An 8,378-nucleotide genomic window follows, 5' to 3' on the forward strand; every position below is an offset into this window, starting at 1 on the left:
CCAAAAAAATCAATTGCGTTTTTTATAAAATTAATTGCGTAAATACGCAAATACGCACCTTATCTGTTGCTCTGTGTACAATTTCTATGAGTAAGATATAAACCAAAATCACCTACCATGTTTACTATATCAGTAATCCCTAACTCTTAAGAGATTAGTTTTATTGTTTACAATTTCCTCCTGTAAGAACCAACAAAAGACATGATTATTAATTCAATACACATGCTAGTATTTTATAAGTGTTTTCATAAAATGGTAAATTATAGATAAAGAGAAATACATTTATGTCTGTGCCAAGATTTGGTGCGAGGAATTATATAAAACAATAGAAAGTTATTTCTTAGGCTCTATTTTTACAATAACATTTATGATTTTGTCTAGTGGATAATGTTATAATACTCTAAACAAAAACCAACAAAAATTAATAAAAAGACATAACATCTTATCAACAGCATCAAATTAATCGCAAAGAACTATTAATGGGGGAAGCAAATTGGTTGTAAGTTTTGCTTGCCAATAAAAAGGGTGTTGGAAATGAATTCATTCAGTTGTGAGAAAAAAGATATTTTTTACAAGAAAAGCTACGCAAAATGCGTATATATTAGAATTGTATAGATACTTTATTAGATTCTAACTTAAGTGTTTATATTTTATAGTGTCTGAAATCAAATACTGAAATACTTTTCAATTATTATATTGATATTTGTTTAAATTGAAACATTGTTTGGCCGCATGCACCGATTTTGCATTGTCAAGGGTACAGTATTAAAATGAAAATAGTTCTTGAGTACAAAATGTTTACTATAATTAACAGAAAACGTCACTTTAAGAATAAAAAACACCCATTTAAACCATAAAAACTAAGTGGTATTTTATGGACCACTGGAACAACAGTCCACGACACTTTTCACATACCTCTTTTCTCCGATCTTTACAGGACAATTCTTGTTTCAATGTAAAGCAGTAAAAATGGCAATTCATCTTCGTTTTTACTTATTATAATATTCGTAAAAGCAATCATTAAATACTGAAGATATACCTGGTCATTTAATGCATGTTTAAGAAATCTTAAGTATCTGATACCATATCCAACGTCCTCCATCTTTTTCTAATGAATAGAAGAATTTTATGTATAGTTTCATTTTAATGTAATTTTTGCGTAATATATTGGCTACAACAATTTATTATTCGTGACAAATTATCACCGTAGTCATTAATGTATGTAAAGCGGAATCCTTAATGGTCGCCCTAAATCGCAAAAAATGAAAGTTTTATTGCCTGTTATTTAAAGGTATTTTACCCAAAATTATAGGTGATGATTCTCATACTTACATATTTACAACAAGTATTTTCAAATTACTCATTTTGTAAGTAGTTACTGCATTTTTTTGTTCTATAATGAATAAAGATTTTGAACTGTTTCTTATCTCAATAACGTGTTTCTAAGGTCAGTTCCTTCTATGTTAATGTGTTATTTCAAGGAGAAATCATACACACTTCCCTGTGATAGGTACCCTTATCTGCTATTGTGCTCGAAATCTTATAAATGTTGTATTATTATGTCAGTATATTATCTGTAAAGGTACTCTAAATAAATGATTTTGATCAGATTTTAGCTGGTTGGTTTGTTGGTCGGTCGGTCGGTCGTTCGGCAGGTCGGTCGGCTGTTGGTCGGTCGGAGGTCGGTCGGTCGGCGATCGGTCGGACGATTGGTTGTTTGTTTTTTTACGTCGCACCAACATAATAGACGGGTCATATAGCGACATTCCAGCTTTACTGATGGGGAATAACTGGGTGCCTTTCCGAACAATATTTCCAGCAAGAACGGGTACCTGAGTATAACCACCAACATTCCGTAAGCCAGCTGGATAACTTCCTCACATGAAAGAATCCAAAAGTTCCGATGGAATTCGAAATCAAAGCGGTGAGAGGCAAGTGATCTGAAGTTAACGACCTCCTTAACCACTCGGGCACGGATGATTTCATCAAAAAGTAAGATGGAAAAATATATGTTCGTAATAAATGCTTCCACGTAAGAAAACCATTATTTTTTCACAAAAAAATCTAAACATGCATTGAATGTTTTAGAAAATGATAATAAGAAATATTCACAATTCCATGCAGTGTTTTAAAAAAAATGCGACGCCCAAAATATGATTCAATCTACCGATTTAATAAGTACAATTTTATATTTTTACTAATATTTGGTACTTCATAATGATGCTCATTGACTTATACAAGCGTAAATTACAATTTGTTGACTTGACAAAATTTTTTATCTTTTAAAAATGACTTTTTAATTTTAAATCTGATACATGTGTATGAACACGTTTGCACACGCGCACCTGGTTGCTTTTTAAATCAACCCATATCAATACGATCTTCATCATTTCAAACAGGGCAGACGAACTTTTCTCTCATTGATTATATCTAAAATCATATTTGCTTACAGACATAAAATAAATTACTAGATTAATTTTATATAACGATTAATCTTCGATTAATTGTATCATATTCAATATAGCAAACTTTAAACCTTAAAGAACGTCCAAGACTGCAAAATTGAAAATGTTGCAGGTTCGGTTTGATTGAAAGGTGGTTGTAAATGCAAGCTAACCTTCCACGCCTCCATTCCCAATTGCCAGCTTACATGTATCATAAAGCACTTTTAAATGTTACTATTACTAGTGCTTTATTGTACTAGCTTTCCTTAACGGAAATTTAATAAAAGCCAGAAAATAATGTCGCCAAAATTTACGATATCCGTTATGTTATATCTAAAACGTATACTCCGCATATAACGATATTCAAGGGATCGCAGAGTAATTTATTGTTATATCCTGATTTCGTTATATCCCAGAGGCAACCAATTTAAAAACAAGTGTCCGGTCCGCGGCAATAGCATCGTTATAAGCGGTATATTGATATAAGCGATATCGATAAAATGGATGTTAACTGTATATAATTCAATGACTCAGTACTTTGATACAGTTGCACACAATATAATAAAAATAGAACATAATATCTATTTGACAGTGTTGAAATAATCGTGATTAATCTCGTTTACATCATCGCAGACAGATAAGTTATATCTTGTCTTTTAATAATTCATACTCTCGTATTTGATTGAAATCGTTTTCTTAATGGATTTTACATCACGTATTACAGACGGCTGGTACGATTTTCAAGTACATGGTCGTAAATGCCGTTGAAAATATCGGCATGTCATCATTGCGAAACATCATTAAAGTAGAATGACTCATTTGTTATGTACAACTTCCGGCTGAGGTAAATATTTGGCTTCATGCATTATGATACTATTTTTGTTATTGTCCGGCTGAATTAACGTTATACAAACTAAATATTGAGTAGGTGTTGTTATGTGAGCGATGTTCATGCCATTAGAGAAGCTTACTGAGTAACAGCAATTAAAATTGACATTGTTGAATCAAACGTGTTATAATGAAGGTTCCGTGAAAACCGCTGTACATACAAATCTGTGGACACGGAATTTCACTATAGTCGTGTTTAAATGTTGAATTTTGCTTTAGTCGTCGTAGGGAAGGGGTAACCTGGTGTCTTGCAATAGCTTGCAACAGCCACTAACGAACAGGCGCAGTCGAACTGAACATTAACATCTGTAATTTTGCTGTTCTGGGCGTTCTTAAGGGATTTTTTCCCTATTTTTGTTTGCAAAATAATGTCATCTCTCATAAAATAGTGACCACAGTGTCAAAATGTAGAAAGCACGATAAGTATTCGAAGATTGTAAATTGTCGTTTACAAATAGCTAAATGATACTTGGTAGTTTACACTATACACATAGCAAATGATAATTGGTAGTATGTGAGTGGTTTAATTTCATTTTCGTCGTTTTGATTACTTTGTGTTAATTACGTTGTTTAATAAACTATCAACACGTTACTGAGAATAACTCAAAGGCGCGTAATAAACAAAATTCTGCTTACAAGTACACCATTGTCTCTTCGAATCTTCAATGATAGATAACTCAATTTAGAGGTGATGTTTTACATTTACCTAGAAGCGTTCTTTATCTATATAATAGCTTATAAATGTTAGCACCTTCTTAAAATTAATGTTATTTCGATAGGATTACTTATCCACTTGTCGAATATAGAACACCTTATCTACTAATGCCTTACAACTTTTAAAAATTTTTCTGTATTTTGTCAGTAGAATGCCGGTAGATAACACGATTATGTGAGTCTGTGCATACAAGGGCTGATTGATAGGTTTGTTTTGAGGTTTGTTTTGAGAGCGTTAAAATACAAACGTTGTGACTCTTTATTGAAGGCATTCTTGCAAAAATGGACAAAATACCACATTAGCAATAACTTCATAAGCTATACATGTTTATTCATATTGTGCAAAGGATGCCTCTTCACATACTATACAACTGGTAGAGAACGTGACTGGGAAAGTACCCAGCATTGCTCATCTGCTGAAAGACTCGTCCAAGTAGCAGCTTGAAAATTAGTCACAAGTGTCCATTGACATGATCATGGGTGACCGACAAGTTATAAAAGTATATATTGTATAAAAAGCTACAGAGTTTTGAGAAAGAATCTCAGAATGCTTTCTATAACTTGTAATGGTAAACTACTCGCCGATCTAGACAATAAAATAGGCCGGTGCTAGGGGGCGTGGACGGTAGTTTGCACTTTACAGTACCGTCCATGAACAGGCTAAATCAAGCCTGCAACCTTTTCAATTTTGCCGTGTTGGGCTTCCTTTAGGGATTGTTATTTTCTCTATTCTACCATCATAATAATTTGAACTACATATCAAAACAAAGCCAAACTCCTAATCAAAAGTATTATAGCGCATTGCTTTGACGCCGCAGAAAGGCTTATTTTGCTTATATTTACTCCACTTCTTTGATAGAATGTTAACTTCCTACTTAAGAACTCAGTTTATCGTAATTATGTAATTATGTTTCATCTGCCTTTATTAGCTATTATTTTATAATTTCCTACGCCGATTATTGTTAAAGATGAACTGGTATTATCCCCTGCGATTACATTGAGCGCGTTGAATTATGGGAAACACCTTTGTAACAGCAGGATTCGTGTCCTGGTAATCATTTACAGATTAAGAAGATAAAACCTTCTCGTCTGCCACACCAGAAATAGATGCTTTCACTGACGCAATGACGTAAGAGAAGCGCTTGAAACTATTTTTAGCTTTTTATTAGAATATAGTTCTTCTTATATACTAGCATATGCCACATATGAGTTTCTCAAGGTTTTGAAACCTAGTGAAATTGAACTTGAAACAAATTAAAGTGTTAGAACAAACATAATTCCCTTCCTTGCCGAGTCTATCAGCTATTAAATTGTGTATGAGTTTGTTTAAGAACGGTGTTGACGTACAAATATTCTCCAACCGGAAGTAACCACTGGTTATCTGTTGTGCGTCATTATACCGCGATATAATTTTTATTACGACTAAGATTTCTAGCTGGACATTTATATTTATGATTTTATCAAGTTCATGTGGTTTTATATTCAGAGTTAACAATATAATGATTGAAATGATCCATCTCGAAATAAATAAATAAATAAATAAACATGGCACTTTTAAGTGTAAATTGAGTACCGCTCAAGTCGGTGATAGGGGGCGTGAGGGATGTTGCACTTTTTCATTAGCCCTCATGTTCAGACTCAAATCAAACCGAGTCTGCAATGTTCATGTTATTTTGTAGTGATTAATGCTTTCGAGGGATTACACTTTATCAAGACTAATTATCTAGAAATAGGAACTTGTACTTTCTTTCCTGCTTTATTTCAATATTTATTCTTTATGCCAGTTGTTTATTTTTGTTGAAATCAACCGTATAAAAGAAAAATCCAGTTTAAGTCGGTCTGTATTACACGCAAGATGAAGTACAGAGGACATTTTTTCTCTCGCGAGACTGACGAGACCGACATTAATTGTTACTTGTTACACCCACTAGTATGTTGACGTCTGCTACTTTTCAAAATTATACTGGTCACTATCATCTAGCGAGGACTGTTACCTAGTGAATACGTTAAAAATAACAAATTAAAACACTTAAGTTTGTGCGTTTGATCAGGGTTTTTCAAATAGAAATACCCTTGTATTGCAAGGGAAGTAACACAAATGAAACAATTAAAGAAGAACATGCAGTTGGTTCTCTTACATTGTAAAAAAATTGCTTGAATCGAAAAACTTCATACTAATATCAGTGTTTTTTTATTTATATTTTATTATTTGTCTCATTTTCTTGAGTAACAAGTGTTTGTAAATTCAATTATTTAATTATCTATTTATTCATTTACTTACCTTAATGCGCTCATGTGTGCGTGCGTTCGTCTGTTCGTTTGTTTGGTTGTTGATTATAAATAAACTAAATGTCGTAAGGTATGACGGGCATGTTATTCCGTTTATTTCAATATCAATGTGCTATTGTTGAATTGTTTTCGTTAGATATTTAACTAATCAAAGATATACTTAAATTATAAAAATGGAATCTTTGAGGTTTCCTGATCTAGTAATTTTTCTACATGTATGTACATGCATGTAACTTAGAAATATGTATTTGAAAAGAAAGCTCAAAATCATAGCAAAGAAATTGCAAAGGGCGTAAACTTTTGAGTTACGGCATTAGATGTTTTATATATAAATTTATATTTATATTATATACGCTTTATATTTAAAGTAGAACATTTTTGCCTAGAAAAAAGCTGATATAATGCTTGAAATGACCCGCATATCATATCCTATTTAAGTGAAGTGAATGTTCTAGCATGAATTTGTGTTTAGGCTTTTGAACCTCAATGTTGTTACTTTAAGAAACATAGACCTATTATTTATTTACTGCATATCATAGAAAACAACCGTCAGATTTGACTGTCCAAAAACAACACGTTCAAACCGGACTCGTTATAGGAGTTCGCGGATTTAAGCTGAATGCTTAATCGCGTATTAAAATGCGAGAAAAATTATTCCTTAATTAAACACGCAAACACGAAAACGTAAGAAGGCAAATATATGTCTTAAATATCTATTGCTATACGCATAGGGTTATTTGTACTGTTATTATTCGTAAGATGGCCAACGATATCTTAAACTAACTAAAAACATGTATTTACTTTCTGCTTTGCTTATTAACATGAGCAGGTTAAACCGAAATATCGCATGCGTTTTGTGTATTCATACTATTATTTTCAAAGTCCTTTCTGAAAGACCCGAAAGGTTGCGACTGAGTGAAATTTGCTAATGGTTTAAGAACGTGAAAACACTAGACTTGTACTGAGGTTAACTGTTATAATACTCAAATTATCTCGAAATGAAGACTGTAAGCGTATTTTATTCAAAATCGATGTTAAATAATAATATCCACTTGGTATGCAATTACAGACAGGAAATTGCTTAGAATTAGAAGGTAGAATTGCAATCGATATTACTAACTTAATAAAGGCTTGGTCTTTCATTCATCATTATATATCGTTGAAAATAATCTGATAAATACACCTAGAGTATAATCCATTACGGCGTCCAATTAGTGCCATTTTATCATCATAAAAAAGTGATTTTATGTGAACCGTTCTCTATTTTGGGAAGAAAATTTGTAAGCTGCCGGATAGTTCAGTCCTAGAATTCTGCGGGTTCGAGTCATGTAAGACAGTTGGACTGGACATTTTTATCTGTTTGTGATAATTGGTGACGAACGAATGACTGGAATAGTATAAAGATCAAAAGTTGCTATATGTTCTCCGTACCCATGAGAAATTCGAGGACGAATTTCGATATGATGACGGGTATATGTCTCGGTAAATAGAACTGCTTACTAATAAGGGGTAAAGCTATGTTAGCGCCTGGATAGCTCAGTCGGTAGAGCATCTGAACGTCTCAGAGGGTCTCGGGTTCGATATCAAGTTACAGTGCTCTTTTGTCTCACCCTGTGACAGATACAATTTATAAAATTAGAAATCTACACTTCTTTTCATAGCGAATCATCCATTACAAAAACTACTAGTATTCCGGGATTAATAATTCTTACTATGAATTGCACATTATTGATTAACGAAAGTCATGGCCATTATGGAGCCCCATAGTTTTACACAGAAGTCATCATTAGGACTTTCTATTATTGACTTCCAGAGGTAGCGGAAACCGATGCTTTACGGGAGGTCGGTCACGTTTGCATTTAAGTTCATTCACCAGATTTTTTTATTCATACCGGGTATCTCTCGATTTAAGAAAAGGTCAGAACGCAAGCTTCATAAAATATAACCATGACAGTTTTAGCATAAATTCTACAACTCAGATGGTTTCAAGAAGTTGCAAGTATTCCATAAACATTGTATTGTTTAAAATTCGTTTTTTCGCTT

The sequence above is a fragment of the Ruditapes philippinarum genome, unplaced genomic scaffold (genome assembly GCF_026571515.1).
Source record: "Ruditapes philippinarum isolate M1 unplaced genomic scaffold, ASM2657151v2 ctg900_1_1_1_1, whole genome shotgun sequence".
NCBI lineage: Eukaryota > Metazoa > Mollusca > Bivalvia > Venerida > Veneridae > Ruditapes > Ruditapes philippinarum.